Source organism: Antennarius striatus, chromosome 12 (assembly GCF_040054535.1).
Source record: "Antennarius striatus isolate MH-2024 chromosome 12, ASM4005453v1, whole genome shotgun sequence".
Taxonomy (NCBI): Eukaryota; Metazoa; Chordata; class Actinopteri; order Lophiiformes; family Antennariidae; genus Antennarius; species Antennarius striatus.
In genome coordinates this window covers 13,841,065-13,858,258 of record NC_090787.1, presented here as the reverse complement: position 1 = coordinate 13,858,258, position 17,194 = coordinate 13,841,065, and positions in this window count along the sequence as shown.

The following is a 17,194-nucleotide window of genomic DNA, read 5'->3' as shown; positions in this document are numbered from 1 at the left end:
TGAGTCCCAATTACACCTAATGATGGCAAAAGGATGGAGCTCATGCAGATTGTGCCGCAGTTCCATTGTCACGCCAAGCAGAAGGCATGATCATTTATCACACCAGTCATATCCTGCTCTCCTGCCTGAGCACAGACAATGGATCCCAGCGCATCATCCATAGTGTTATTTGTGTTTAACTGCCGGGGAAAAAGAAAATAAAAACCCAGCTACAAGACAGTGCACAAGCATGGCTGTGTCCTGTCTGCAAAATATGAGTCTTCACCATCAGGGAGGAAATGCTGCCATCCTACAGTCCTCAGAACAGATCTGACAAAGCCAATACACACACACACACACACACACAACCAGCATCCTTTAGCCTTTGTGTTTAGAAAATTTTCGTTGCAATCAATTCTGGCTTTGAAATCCAAATGAGCCGCCTGTAAGGTCTTGTGTGTTACATGTTGAGAGGCGGGGGTAGCTTAGTGTGAGATTTGGGAGGTGCTGTGTGAGAACACGTGCCGCCGCTGCGGAGAGACAGCTCGACGCTTGTCAGTGGCTTTCTCCTAATCCTGGCCTGATCTTTGTGTTTGATCCACAGCATGGTCCTGAGACAGCATGAGCAGCAGCTATTGCTGTAATTTAAAGTCAATATTGTACTCATGATCCCTCTCCCTGGGTTAACTGAACAGCCTCTCACTGCCATAGAGAAAGTCATCTCTGCTTCTTAAAGAGAATCCTCAGCTTTAGTAGTTCCTGTCTCTCTCTGATTCTCTAAAGACACCTGGCCTGTGGCTTGTGTTTGTTCCTGGAAACAGAAAGATTTGGGATTATGTTTGCAGTTTTCCTCTACGCTGGTATAGTATTGTATCTCTTTCCTGATTGCTGATACACAATCAAAACCTTGTGCTATAAGATATTTAATCCTTATTTTTTAAAAAACACAAAAATACGTTAAAAAATGTCCAGATTTCTTTTGTTTCTCTTGTGTGATTTCAAAATGAAACATGCATGCATCCTCTGCATATACTGTACACAGTATATTTAAAATGACAATATTACAGTTGTTTATAAAAGCTCCAGTATGTGACCCTTCCTACTAACCCCATCAAAAATTGTTATTGACTCCAGGATACAGCTAACAAGCCCATAGTGACATCAATAGCTCTGATGATTCATTCAGAACCGCTTTAATAGATCTAAGATTAGAAATGGGGTCTCTCCCACAAATCTCCTCCTGTGTTATTACTCTTAAAGCCAAGATATCTACCCTGTGTGAACAGCATGCGATATATAAGGGTGGCTCAAGGGCCTGTTAAATCCATACGTGTCATGATCTGCAGTGTGTTACACTAAAACTTTCGATAAAATGCGTTTCTGACAAACACTTTGATTGAGGCTGTACGGAGCTGTAAATTTAAAAGCTGGGGTCAGTGAACTCTCCATAGATGGAGGTGAAATGTCAAAAATTGATTCCTTCAGCGGCAACAATTTGTTTTGATATACTGTGAACCTTTTATTGTGGTGCTTTCTGGTCTTTATTTCAGCCAAAAGCCTGCTGACAGCACGGTTTTCCTTATATAACTGAATGAAAGAACCAGTTATTTAGATTTTTGTGTCAGTTTATATTTATTTTATGAAGACTGCAGAGCCTCATTACTCCATGACTTTAACATGCACCGCGGAAGGTGACACTGACATCACCTAAAAGAGTTCCCACAAAAAAGTGCTCATGTCAAAGAGATTAAAAAAAGTACTATTTTTTGTCAGTCTCAATAGCAAGTAATACTTTATATCAGTTTGTCTTGAAATAATTGTGATAATTATAATCAAATCAATTGAATTGAAAAAACACCTGTGAATAAAAGTACCAGCGGGGTATACAGGTTTGGATACACAAAGTAACATTTTTATGCAAGTTTTGCAACAAGAAATAAAATTATTTTTTTTGTTTTGTTCCACATGTTCAGCCAGTCTACCTGTACAGGAGATTCTAAATAGCTAAACGTCACCGAACCCACTCTATTAAATGCAAGCATTAGCATTATTGACTTCATTATGCTTATAAAATCTATGAAGGTTCTGGAAATGTAATTCATTCAATGGTGGCATCTCTTCAAAAGCTGAACTCCTCTATTCAGGAAGAGTTGACCAATGCAGCCACACAAGAGAAGGCAGTGTGCCTCAGGAGAAGATGGAGCTAATACTGGGCAACACCTGTAGAAGACTGGAATCAGCCAATCGCTATTATGACTTTCACAGTTTTTCTACAGAATTTTGTGTAACCGTGGCATTGCTTTCTGTCATGATGCACACTCCCAGTAGACTTGAACACAACTCATCTGTGTGGCCGTATAACTAAACCGTCCTGTCAGTCCCAAAGCACTGAAGCCCCCCACAGACAAACCACCAGTGTCTACCACTACTGCCACATATAAACCTATTTGAAAATTGTACTTAAAAAGCAACCAATACAAGGACAAATTTTGCAGTATTGCATTGCACAATCTAAAAATCACTATCTGCATATGTCACACAAACCAAGTAACTAAAAACTTAAGAACAACTCTTACTTACCAGGAAAGGACAATATAAACAATAAACAGATAATCCATTTCATAATTAACAGTTGTCTTCAATGTGAGCTGTGCACTGGGCTTCTGTATTCCTCATTCTATTCTGAAATCATTTTAAAATGTGTTTATTCTTATTGTTTTGATTTCATGTAACTGCATCCTAAGTGAACAGCATCGACACCCCAGGGTGCATCTATTTGTACAAATTATCATCATATTCGCTATCTAAGAATAAAGCCAACTATCAATGCTGAAATTCATGACAGATCCAGCCACACGTTTACATCTTTTCAAGCATTTGCTTTTCTTCCTTATTATTGCTGTTGATAAACAAGTAAATCTTCAATACTTCTTTATTCGAGCCCTTACTTCCAGATGCTTTTCCAGATCCTGTTGCATGAATGTTTCATCATGAACAGCTTCTGAATGGCTCTCCTGTCATGCATGCTTACCTTTAAGAAGCTACAACACTGGTACTATAAGTATTGTTGCAATGTGTTGTGATTTCTGAAACTGCAACGTTGCGGAATTAAAGAAGCATTCTAAAGTAGTTTATATACATCCTTCTAAGTGTCATCTATGTGGTGTAGTATTGTGGTAGTATTTGTTGCAGCAGTAATATCGATTATTTAGTCTTACTGTGGGATGGACAATTCTTATCTGTGGGATGGACAATTCTTTTTCGGCTTTCTTTCACACGATCAATCTTTGACTCTGAAATGTCAGTTTCTCTTAATTCCCTATTTAGCCCCTGAGAAAACCTCACCAGATTATTTAAATGAAGGCCAGACTAAATCCAGGACTGTGTGTGTGAAAGCCAGCTGGAGGTATACTGCAGGTAGGCTTGTCTGATGCAGGCGAACACCAGTGGCCCACTTATAACTTAAATGACTAGTTTAGTTAACCTTCCTGTTTAAGTCTAACATACTGTTATGACAGTAATAGTGCACTGCATATTTTCCATGACATTAGCATCAGTCATCTGCCTTCTATAAATACACCAGACTGCAGAACTGTTTCGGAAGTGCTTTTCGCAGGAAAGCGCACAGGACTCCAGAGGTGAGGTGCTTTGATAGCACAGCTCATGAAATATTTGCTGACTTCTATCACCTATGGGACTGCTGTTCTGATGGAGCCAATGATATGTGCCCCTATTAGTCTCTGAGGAGTTTTCCTAGCCCACTTTCACCCAATCCGTGCCAATTAAGTAGCAGAATTATGTATATTAGTTGGAGTAACTTGTACTCCCACACAAAGGAATGTATATAGGGAAGGATGACAGAGGGATACCGTTGAATAATTAGAGTGAGTTTTCAGAGCCCTGGAAACTCAATCATATTCTGCCATATGCTAACTATTTTTAACCTGTCCTTTCCTCCTCTTCTCCCTTCTCTCCCTCTCTTTTCATCACATATCCCGCAGCACAATCGAAGAAGAAAAACTCCGTCTGTGAAGCTGTTACCTCGCCCAAAGAAAGCGACTGAAAGAAGTTGATGTGACAATTTAGCAGAGGCAGGTGGGAAAGAAACAGCGTCTTTCCCCATTAAGTTCCTTTTTTTGAACATTTAAAAGTTCACTTTCTTGAACTTGTTTTTAATCAATTGAGTGTGAAAACAACTTTCATTCTCATGTCTAATTTCACATCTTAGCTCCGTCAGTGATGAACAATTAAATTGATCCCAAATGCTACGCATGAAAAAACATTAATTGAGCTCCTCAGACTTTCTGTAAACTCATTATGTCATGCTTGGTTTATCATCCATACAACACTCACAGCAGTGGCTCTTTAGTCTTCTTTATGGAGCCGGGTGGTTTGTGGAAATATGGAGTGTCAGAAGCGGACCTCTAATCCTCACAGACACTTCCCACAGTCATCAGTATTCTAATGACTCACCACCGCCATCCCAGGGTGTTTATTTTTAGAGATAGAGAGATTGATGAGATGCTCATATGAGTCTTAACCACCAACTAATTATCTAATTAGAATATTCAAGTGAAGACTTGCTCCGAATAATGCAGGCATGGCTTTGGCATGGGCGAAACAACTCTTGATTCTGACTGCTTGACTCAGCGTCAGGGAGGGTGGGCATCGCGGGCTCCTGCTCATGGTTTATGTTTGCATGATTGGTGCCAAAGAATTCTGTTACATATTTAATTAATGAGGGCCGATATAGCTATCAGACAAAATGATTGCCGCGTTGGATGACCGCAGCAAGCGCCCATGACACCGATGGTATCATCGTCCTCTTTCGTATTCATGGATTCATTTATTAATCAGAGGCTGTGGTCCTCCGTTTAGGTTTTCACACACGTTTCCGAATAGGTCTTGTGTAATCTGAAGTTTTTGTATGGAAACACATGGAAGCTCATTCCAATGTGACTTTCAAACATGTCACACATTGGCTGACTTTATATTATAATCCAGTGTGCCTTACAATTGAAAAAAGCTTTAAAATAGGCCATTCATTGAATGTGCGCCTTGTAGTCTAGTGCACTTATAGTGCGGAATATACTGTAAATATAAATAACATTGACTTGTTCACCCTTCAGCCTTGCACCCATCAAGTTTGGATTCTCTCTGGTCAGAACTGGATAATTATCCATCTCATTGTACTGATTGTTGGCCCACTGGTTGTAATGTGTCAGCATTCTGTAGCGCTTAATCGGAAGACGATGCGGATGATGGCCATCACGTGCAGATATGAGCCATCTGACCAGCCCACAGTCTCCTAATTATGATTGAGATGATACACCTTATTCTTAGCTTGTTTAGAAAAAAACCCAAAACATGCTTTTGACTCTATCATTCGAGGGTTTAATCCCACATGGCTCTATTTTAAAGGTTAATAATCCTTTTAATTAAAGGATAAACCTGGTATTGAACACAAAATTTAATCATGAAAGTATTACCATGGAGATGAGTATAGCCATAGCAATTAGTCCAATAATTATGGTTTTATTGCTGGACAGAGATGAGAGAGCTCTGGTGATGTGTCATAAAATTCATGGAGTTGTTAGGACGCTGTGAATAGGTTGCAGCTTTACAGCAGAGCGTCTGCCTGCGCGCTCAGGGTGGTGGTGAAACATGGCATCCCAGTGGATGGAACCACGCATCTGTTCTTGCCTCAGTCTGGTGTTCTGCACATTATGATCGCTCCATCAGCAGGACCGCTTTCCACGCAGCCCACATCTGCATTCATCAACCACGCTTATCAATAAACAAATAAATGATCTCTGAGAGCGAACATTAAGGCGAGCCTGAAAAAAAAAAAGCCAGGCGTACACTTTAATCACCGATGTTGTTAATCAATAAAACAGCTTCATATCTTTTCATTAAAGTTTTACCTGCTGCAAATGTTTGTTGTGTCTGTCTGTGTCGCTGTGTTTCTAATTCCACTGATGGAAACCAGTTGGGGCTTTGGAATGGATGTGGAGGCTGCTGACGACCAGTCACAAAGGGGCATTTGTGTCTGTAGTTCACTCTGTCACCTACAGAGGGTGTTGAGAATCCTTGTTAAAACCTGGGGATAATCTCATGGTAGCAATTATTGCAGAGGAAATTACCAGGTAGGCAATATCTAAACTGTCAGGACAGGTTAGGAGAAATTATAGGAAAAGATGGACTATTCAGACATTCATCATGGCTATAGTTGCCATTTCCAAATTGAAAATTGGAAGCAATGCATCGTTCACTTTCTCCGAATTTGAATCAGTTAGTTCTGATCACCGTAGTGATTGACAGAAAGGCCCAGATAAATAACTAGAAGAGTAATTAACTCACGTGCATTCCCACGTCTCACTTCTCACTATTTTGACATTAACAATAAATGATGAATGAGATGTGGCCACGTTAATATCAAGATATGACTACCAGCATGAACATGTATGTGAGCAGACACATGAACATGTATTCGATGTAATCTGGCCCTGGGATGGCATTGGGAGGATTTCTTCATTGGCACTGGTTGCAGTGGCGCCATTGCGCAGCGTTGCCACATGAGACTTTCATTCCACCATCTGTCTCTTTTAACTCTGTATATTACATTTATGACACACGCTTGGAAAAGTAGCCTCCAGATTTTAATGGGAATGTGAGGCAACCGTAAAATAAATATTTTCCTTTTCCTCTGGCAAATGCAGCGTTGCTGGAGACAAAAGTGTTGTGTGTGTTCATTTGTAACAGCATTGTCGTTTGAAATCCATTTATGGTAGCTATAAATTGAATTATTGAAAAGCTATTGTTTGCTGCATTAAATCAGTGAAGCAGCAAAGGGGTTAAAGTCAAAGAGTCATAAAAACAATAAGCAAGGATGTGAAAAAAATCTACTCCAATCAGGATTGGGTCAATTTTTAGCCCCTCACCATAAGACAGGATTTAATAGGACATGCTCCATGTGTATTTATAGATTGCAAACATGTGCTGAAAATGGGAAAAGGTTTACACAATATTGATTCTGGACTTTAAAAGTTTTACTCACTAACACACAGGTAAATAGAAGTTTTTTGACAGTAGTTTTTGGGACATGATCTAGTTTGGAAGAAGTAGGCCTGAGTCTGAGAAAAACCTCTGCTAGTCCTGTGGGTACAGACGACTATTAATGTCAGCTTGAAGTTTAAGAAATTAGAGCCTTTTCTTATTTAGTCTAAAACATTTTGACATCACACTGTTTAAACGCTCTACTATTTATCCAGTACAATTTAGAGCTGAAAAAAAAACAACCCCAGTCCATCAAAAGCAACTGTTTTCATTACTAATTTTGCACTTACTTCAGGTTTTTTCTCTTTGATACAGAAATAAAAAATGTTTTAGTTTTGTGTTCGACACTAAAATTAAACCTTTCAAATTGTCAGCTTGGGTTTTCAGAAATCGTTATGGATATTTTGTTTGGCACTTTTTCTGAAATTTTATGGCTGCAATGATGAATTGATTATTAAAATAATGGTAAGCAGCAGCCCTGCTGCGGTATGTTCCCTGAAGCTGCTAAGGAATATCTCACATAACCCCCCTCTCAAACACCCTACACACACCCCCTAATCACCGTGTCTCTATTTAGCCATTTGTAAGATGTGACCATTGTTGATTCAAGGTGAGACCTGATATTATTGCCATGTAGGCTCGTGCTTTTATTGTTGTTTTCAAGAATGGGCCCATTTTGTCATTTAATTGAAGCTCATGGGCTTGGCTGTGAAACGGCACACAGGGGAATAAGATGTCAAGTGACTGAATTTCCACCGCCATTAAGTGTTCCACACTCAATTAGAATGCATAGGATCCTGACATTTCACAACTTATGGGTCTCTCGGCTGATATAACTCCCACTATAAAAGAATCCACGTTCAGAAGACACAAACCCTGATATCAGAACGTTCTCAGTGAACATTAAAGTGAATTTTTGCAGTGTGTTAAAATCACGCATGATGCGTAAATAGAGGCTATATATATTTCTGTCTTAGTGTGTCATTAACATATTGTGCTTTTGTGAACAGAGGATACTACAGATTACAGCTATGACTTCCCAAGCTATCAATTAAATTCTGTTTCATGGTGGCAGTCTCATATTGCCATCTCTACTAAATCATGATGCGTCCCAGAAAAACAAGAATGCAGGACACATGAATGACTCTGTTGTCATGCAACATAAACATAAAATATGAATACCAGCAAATTGAGTCGCTTAATAAAAAATAGGATTTGTGATGCTGCTTTGAGCTGCTGAGGAAAGGTGGTCCTGACAATCAGAATTACGATGACAGGGATATACTCTGATTGCTGCTTAATTTTCTTTGGTGATCTCTCGCCACCACTATAACGCGTTCTGAAAACAGGCAGGTCCTATTTTCTAGGTAATTAATAACAGGCTGCAGAGGCAAGATTTAGCTATTATTTCTAATATGTTGTGTGATTGTAAAAAGCACCTTTTCCAACGGTACGATTGGACTCATTTATATCTTGTTATTTTGTAAATGGTTTTCCAGAGCTTTAATTTATACAAAGTGAACGCAAATTTTCAGCACAGCCATCAGTAATATAATTTAAAAAGAGTGTGCTGCTATCGGAAGAGCTACCAATTAATTCAAATTGATTGTCTGCATGATTTGGTAAATTACAAAGAGTTACTGGCACTTTGAAATAAGAAACCTCGTCTAATCCTTTATCACTTAAATACAAAAAGCAGTGTACAATGAAGAGTATATCTACTAATCATAAAGACTCTAATATGGATTAGGAGTTGAGCAAAGAGATTTCAGCGAGTAGCTGGACAATATATTACACTTTCTTTAGGTTCTCCCTTGGTGGCAAAGCAATAAACTTAAAATAGGTGAGGCCCTCTGGCTTGAGAAACGAAGTGTCACCGGCCATGCCTCCAAGGTGGCGTCTTAGATAGGTCACTGCTGCTGGGACTCTACAATATGACAGATTAACGACAACAGGTTGAGCCCTGCACTTTCGGCTGCCCACAATCTCAATTATGTCTGTCTTAATGTACACTGAACAGCCACGATCGCAGGGCCATGGACAGGGTAAACACACTTCCAGGAAGCAGACTAGTGACAGGATAATAAAGTGCCATGATTGATTCAGCTTGCTGTGTGGCAGATCGGATTACCGTGTGGGTGGAGTGGTACCAGATTGAGAATGTTCCTGTGGTTAGCTCTCTGCTCTCCTGGTTCAGACTGAGGCAGGTGGAGTTATTATATGTAAATGTTTCCTCTAACTGTTGAGTTGTTTCCTTCACTGCCTCTTTAACTTGAGCACAGTGGCACGCAGATGACACACTTAAAAATAACCCATCACAAGTAAAAATGTACTGTTAGTATCCAAAATTAGACTTTTGTGAGTGTACCAGTATTAGTTTGATTATCATCACTGATTGATAGATTAGTAATTTAATCTTTAACAATGAACACATATAAATTTCAATATCTTGTTTTTCTGGAAACATTGACTATCAATCAAATAAAGTTGCACATAACTTTAATACATGGATTAAATGTTTGTTCCAATTATCAAAAAAATTGCAAAATGCGAAGAGCACATTATTCCAAACCTTCAAAAAACCTACTCTGTTGTGTTTTTAATATGGCCAAACCTTTTAAATTTAAAGTAAACTAACATCAAATAGTAGTTGTTGTTTTTTTGCTGGAATTTACAAATGTTTTCAGGTTTTCAGGAAAAAAGATAAAATAGACATTCTCTGATGAATTAATCACTTAAATATATCAGGTTTTCTCTGAAATACAGTGAAATAAAGTTACAGAAACTCTCAAGTAAAGTAAAAGTACATTAAAGTTGTGTCAGTACATTACACTTTGTACTAGCCTCAACTCATTCTTCAGTAATGTTCCCTTTTCTTCCCTGCAATAATTTTAATGACACCAACATCCACTATTTTAGAGAGAGGAAAGAAAAAGTCTGGTACCTGACCAATATGCTGCCAGCAGCGGCTATTTGTCTGAGCCCGTGTATTGGTAAGAGAGTTAATGCATATTAATGGCGCCTATGAAAGCAACTAATTGAGCATTCCGGATCTTGCTGAGTTGGGGATCTGTGAGTGACATTGTGCAGCACCAGGACCTACACCAGAGAGCCTTTTATTAGCTCTCTGAACTGGGATGTAGGTCAGGCCATTAAAAGCAGGAAGGGCTCTTTCACTAAATACTGTTGTGACAGCCTCATATTTGACACCCCAGTCTGTGAGCAGTGTTAAGGAGACATTTGCAGCAGCCATACGGAGAACAGCATGAAATAAGGAGACATTATATAATGGACTGCTGCTCCAAAAAGTTAATCCTAGTTTAGAGCAATTTAATTGAGCACAATAAACTGCAGCCATATGTGCTCTATAAAAAATCAAGAGCGTTTCAAATGAACACTAAGTAAACACACCTTGAATATCAGCTTAGGTATAACAGTTGTCATGTGATTTGTTAGAATTTGATAATTAATGAAACATTTATATACATTATTTTATTCCTCTGTGGTAATTTTAGTGGTTTATTTTGGGTGGTGATGAGAAGTTGTAAAGTGGCAGCTGATGGAAAATAAACTTAAGAGTTGAAAATAATGACCTCTTCATTATTTAAAGGGAAACATTTGTTCTATGTCACAACAGAACTAAGCTCCGAAAGCATAAAATTCTGGGTTCACGACTAGAATAAACCAAAGCAGCGAGAGAGAACAGCACACCTAATTACTGCACTTCTTTCCCAAAGCAAATCTGTGTTAAAGTGTGCAGGCATGATACACTTTCACCACCAACAAAACTACATCATATTTGTGAGACAACTCAAGCTATTCAAACTGAAACGGAAGCTAGTAGCAAATGTGTTCATGGCACTTTACTCAAGAGGAAAGCAAACACTTTGTCAGACACTCGTGAACAGATGGTGAACAGCTCACAGTCCCCACTTTGGTTTTAATCTCTCCTCTCTGCTTATTTCAATTTGCCGCTTTACCGGCGCTTTCTGATGACGACAGACCAGCACTGAACCACAATCTGACTCTTTGTTATGTCACATGTTGCATTGGATATGTATCCGATCTAGGAGAGCATATGGTAGTGATGCAAATGTGATTCGATTTCCATATTGAAATACAACTAAAAAGGAATTTTATTTTTTGCCCTAGGTCAACAGTATTTCAACAGGGGGCAGCACACTGCTATTACACTGCTATTATAATCAGATCATTGCTCATACTGGTCTGTCACTGGAGTTCACCTGGAGTTTGAATGCATCATTCTCTACATGTGTCTAGCATAGAGTGCCTGTCTATCAGAGCCATATGCTATCCTTAATAAGCTTCTGTTTGATAATGTGCACATCTTTCTTAGGTGTTAATAATAGAAACAGACAGCAGTACATTCTCATAATGGATCACAGTTTGAGGTCAGGCTGATCCTTCTAAACTGGGCGAATGGTTTAAATTCCTGTCATCAGCATTGTGTGGCTTCAGGCTAATGTGTTATAAGTTGTTTTATTGTAAACTTTAGTGACCTCGAAGCATCAATAAAAGGTGAAGAGCTATAAACTAATCATCTGCCCCCCCATCAGCACCACTCTTTTTCCCACAGTCACTTCCTGAATTCCATCATATTAAACAGGATGGAAAGAAGAATGACCCTCAGTTCACACTTGGTGTTTTGTGAAAACCGGTATTAGAGTTCTGGTTTGGCAATTCAGGAAACTGCTCTGTTGAATTGAAAATTAACGGTACAAAAATGAACACGGAGTTGCTTTATTCTTAGCCAAAAAGTCAGGATATAGAGTAATAATACTGCAAGCCTCAGCATTCCTTAGACTACATCCAACTGCTCCTTTCACCAGCAGCACAAAGATCAGTGTTATTATGGATTTGCTGAAAAATCAATTTTGCAAATGCTAATGTCCTTTACATCTTTCAGAGATAAAGAGTGCTCTGTGCATTTCTGTGGGATAATTTTCAGCAGTATCAGAGATCTGCCTGTCTACTCCTGGTGTGGATTATAACACTGTCTACATTCTCAGGGAGAAGCTAGCACGATCCACGAAGGTTAAAGAATCCTGTTTTCCCCTAAAAGATTTGAAAGGCCAAGTCTTTACAGACTTGTCTTTTTTTTTTCATGCAGGTCTTTCAAAGGCTGGAATTTGGTTTCCATCCCATTTTTCATATCTTCTCCAGTTTGCTTAAGGATTAAACCCACATGTTATCGAGATGTATGTTAATAGCTGTTGTAATTAAAACAACCCTGGAGACACGGTGCTGTCATATTTTTTAAAAATATTTTTCAGTGACTGTTTGGAAAAGCTTTCTTGTGAACTTTAATTATTATAGAAACTGAGTCTGCCACATGTTGCCCTTAGGGTGCAGAAAATCTTGCTCTGATAGTAAAAACCATAAAAATTCAATAATTAACATTTGAGTCAATCGTATGACTAATTATAAATTATAACCTACTACCATACAAGCTAGACTTATGCCTTTCTCAAAAGGGATACAAAGTCCTAGACCTGCCATGTATTTCTCCAAACTTCATGTAAAAACAAGGAGCTCAGCATATCAAACAACTGTTGATGCATCCAAGCATCAAACCTTCAGGCTATCATCAAATCAACTCTGACTTTAGTTAGTTGGGTCAATACATTGATTGATATTTTAATTCCAAGGTTTATTTTTAATAAAGCTGCTTCTCCTAAATGCTATGGTGGGGTGGTTTTAGCATGTTAGTCGCTTATCAGCTAATCAAGTATCCAGAGTATCACAATTGTACTGTATTGGTATTTGAAACCTCACTATAGGTCAGTCTCTGGTGTTAATCATTCATGAATCAAAATGTCTGTGGAAACATTAGAGATGCTGAACAAATTATCTGACAATTCAAAGTATGTGCTCCAAACAGAAAATCCTGTTTTCTGTAAGGTTAGAGCAAATGTGTATATATCAGTTTGTTTGTTGCTCTCTCTCTCTCTCTCTCTCTCTCTCTCTCTCTCTCTCTCTCTCTCTCTCTCTCTCTCTCTCTCTCTCTCTCTCTCTCTCTCTCTCTCTCTCTCTCTCTCTCTCTCTGTGTGTGTGTGTGTGTGTGTGTGTGTGTGTGTGTGTGTGTGTGTGTGTGTGTGTGTGTGTGTGTGTGTGTGTGTGTGTGTGTGTAAGAGAGAGGGAGAGAGAGAGAAACCTTATTAGTATGATGTATATACTGTATATGCCAATTATTATTATTATAACATACAGTACATGCCAAAAATGGATAAAAAAAAGTCATTCATTTTCAACCGTTTGTTCCGTTTATTGCGGGTCACGGGGGTTGCTAGAACCTATCCCAGCTGACTTGCGAGCAAGGGGCGGGGGACACTCCGAGCACAGTGCCAGTGCACTGCGGATGGAGGGTAAACAACCACTCACACACAAACAGACCTACAGACAATTTGGAGGTTGGAGCAATCGAGAGAACCCGGAGAGAACCAAAGGCAGACACGGGGAGAAGATACAAACTCCGCACAGAGCGGGGCTCGAATGCAAAATGTAGCTTTTAAAATACCATTTCATTGAATGAAGGTAAAAAGTTATTTAAAACCTAAGTGAATAAATAATTGGCAACTGAATAAGCGGTTGTGCCATCCTTGACAGCAAACACTGCAATCTATCGTATGTCATAACTGGTCATGAGTCTTTTAACTTCACTAAAGATTTTTCAGGTCATGACACATCATCTTAATCCGATGGAAGTCCAACCTTTGACTGGACAACTCCAAAACTTTAATTTGTGTTCTTTTTTTCAGCCATTCAGAGGAAGGCTTACTGTTGTGCTCTAGATCGTAGTCCTGCTGAATAAGTACGCTTGAGCTTGAGGTCGTGGACTGATAGTGAGATATTCTCCCTCAGGATTTTTTGGTGGAGAGAAAAATTTGTGGTGCCATCAATTACAGCAAGTCGTCCAGGTCCTGAAGCAGCAAAGCAACTCCAGATCGTCACACTACCACCGTGTTTCACTGTTGATACGGTTTTTATGGAATGCTGTGTCAGTTTTACACCAGATCTAATGGACCATCCACCTTCTAAAATGTTTCAGTTTTTAATCTCATCAGTCCAAAGAATCTTTTTCCAAAAGTCTTGGAATCATCAGATTTTTCTTGCCAAATGTGACATGAACCTTTGTGGTGGTTATTTTTTGTTGAACAGTCATTTTTGCCTTTGATCTCACCAATGGGTGCCATTTTTGCCAAATCTTTTTCCTATCATGGAGTCACGAACAATGACTTTAACTGAGGCAAGTGAGGCTGCACTTCTTTAAACGGTGTTGTGGGCTCTGTTGTGATTTTTTTGTCGAGTTGTTGACATGTGCTTGAAGTAATTTTGACAGGCTGACTACTCCTGGGAAGGCTCACTGCTGTTCTAAGTTTTCTTCAATTGTGGATAATGGCCCTGACTAATGTTCACTAGAATCCCTCCAAAAAATGCTTGTGTCACCTGTTCCAGAGTGAAATATGAGAATGGATTTGTTTCTTGAAGTTTTTTACATCGTACCATGATGTGTGGCATTTTTTGATTTTTCAGCCTACTTCACTTTTGACAGACAGCTTCCATTCCAGATTCAACATGTCTGTTAGTATTCAGGCCTAGATGTGGCTTGTAAAATATTATACTTCCTCAGGTTATCATTGTCAGTATTAAACTTTGATGATCTTAAACATGTCCGTTTGACAAATGTGCAAAAATAAACAATGTTTGAAGGAAGCACATTTTTTTTCACATAATAATTTACACTAAGGTCTCTTTTGCAAAAGAGATTTTGATCTCAATAAGACTTATAAGGCTCGCCCAGTGAACCTCTGACATGTACATAATAGAGACTGTAGGTCAAGGCTGTAACAATATCAATTGAAAAACAAACGGGAATTTGCTAAATGTATGTTTTTTGTTTATATTACAAAAAAATCCACTAGTGTGTCACCTGTTCCAAAATTGTTTTGTTTCCTGCAATCATATTTAATACAGAGACAGCAAAAAAGGTTCTGGCAAATTTTTTTTGAAATGTTTTGAATGATCTGTCTATTAAAAGTCTCAGTTAATGATTTTAAGAAAGGTGACAGATGTATGACAGAAATATCAGAGGTAGAATGCAGATCAACAGTAGCCTTGCAGATTGTATACCTTTGCTTTTGACAAAGAAAGAAGTCTCTGTAGCTTCCTGCAGCATCCAGAAATGGAGATTAGCATGGAGCCGTAAGCAACGCTGCAGTCCCTCCCTACCCCGTTTGTGCTGTCAGACCACCTCCTCCCTACTTGTCAGGAGCTTCGACGAGGAGCTGTAAAAACCTTTTCCCCTCTCCTTAACAACTGCAAAACAACACGCACACACCCTGGCTGAGGTGCCTGCTTCTCTGAGGCCTCTGACAGGACGTGGTGCAGGCACAAATTGTAATTCATAAAGGTTAAGGGGGTCAATGCCTTTTATTACCAGTCTGAGTGCATCCAGGTTGATGGGGCGGGCATGCAAATGGAATGTCTCAGTGTTCTATGCAACTCAGACAGCGAGTGTATGCCTGCCGCTGAATGGGAGGAAGTAAAAGGTGGGTAAAGGGTGTGGGTGTGTGTGTGGGATCGGCTGCTCTCCCCTCCTTCCACTGCCATGTAGGACCACATAGGCGCTGCTTGGTTAATTAGACAGTATGACATTGACCTCAAGCAGTTAACGGCCACTTTGATATGTACTGGCCTGCAACGAATGCATTGTAAATGTCCATGTTTTAGACATGCAAACAGCAGTGCAGAATTAAAGATCTGTCATATGATGGTTTTGCTGTCCATAGTCTTTCTAAATCAACACATTGAGAGACTAAAAGGTAGGTAGAGGTAGTGTCACAGCAGTATGACAAATGCATTACCCAGGATACCTTGGGGTTGTTAATTAGTTGTACGGAAATAGTCTGTTCAAATTAATCTGGTAGTCAATTGTAGAGAAATGTTGGTGTATCAATGTTTCTCCTCTTTTTTTTTTTGCAGGTACCGTGACCCCAGAAACAATGGCTATGATCACATTAGACCTTACTGCACCCTCTGCTGGAGATTTATGGAAATTACATAATTATTGCCTGGTGAAAAAGCAAATGTCAAGCTATTCAGACATTTTCTCTTCCCATTTAATGATGCAATAACAGCTTTATGATACAATATTCACTAGAAATTAGTAAATAGTTTCACCAGGTTATGTTGTTTTTGGTATTATTGTAGAAATACTTGGATTGAACATTGCAATATATTATGGATAACACCTAATCATGTGGAATAGAGCTTTGAAAATGAACTACTTGGCATACTGCATCTCACAGCAAAGTGCACAAGCTGAAAATAAACAAAAAGAACGGAGCCAAATAAAACACCAAAAACATTGGGAGAAAACGAATAAAACAGACTGTAATTGACTATCGCACAACATGATTATAGAATAGAATTGACTAGAATTAGACAAGAAATGAGAATAAATTTGACAGAATAGTATAAAATACAACACAACAACGTGGATGCAAAAGAAAACAATTCACTGCCAAAGATTAAAAAAAAACAAAAAACTGTAGAGCTTAATACAATGCACCAAAGCAAAATAGAATCAAACCTTATAAAGTAAGGGAATAAGTGAATGTAATATCACATGATCTATCAAAATAAAAGAATTCAAAAGGATAGAGGAGAACTTTTGTTTTGTTCTTTCTAATACTTAAGATCTTTCGATGTCTTCAAGAGTGCTTTTAAATACAAGCTACTGACTGTTTCTACTGAGTGAGGTCAAGATTCTGTGACTTCATGCTCGCTATAAAACTAAGGAGATCATATCTGAGGTGTCACCTGTACATTCCCCCTTTAAATCCAGCATGAAGCAAAGACTAACTCCCTGTGCTCATTACCTTCCCATCACAGAGCAGCTGCTGCGGAGTCATTCATCACGATTAAAAATCTGCCCAGTGCTGGTAGCCTACAGCTCCACCATCAGACTGTGAGATGCACAGACAAGGCCCCGTGCCATCAATCCCTATGAGTTAGTGCTAAATTCACACCACAACAGGTGACAGTAGTGGACAGTGGCAGACAGATGCATTTAAAGGGGAAAAAAAGAACTGAAGTACTCATTTAAATTATTTTACTCCTGTTAAGGCAGGATGTA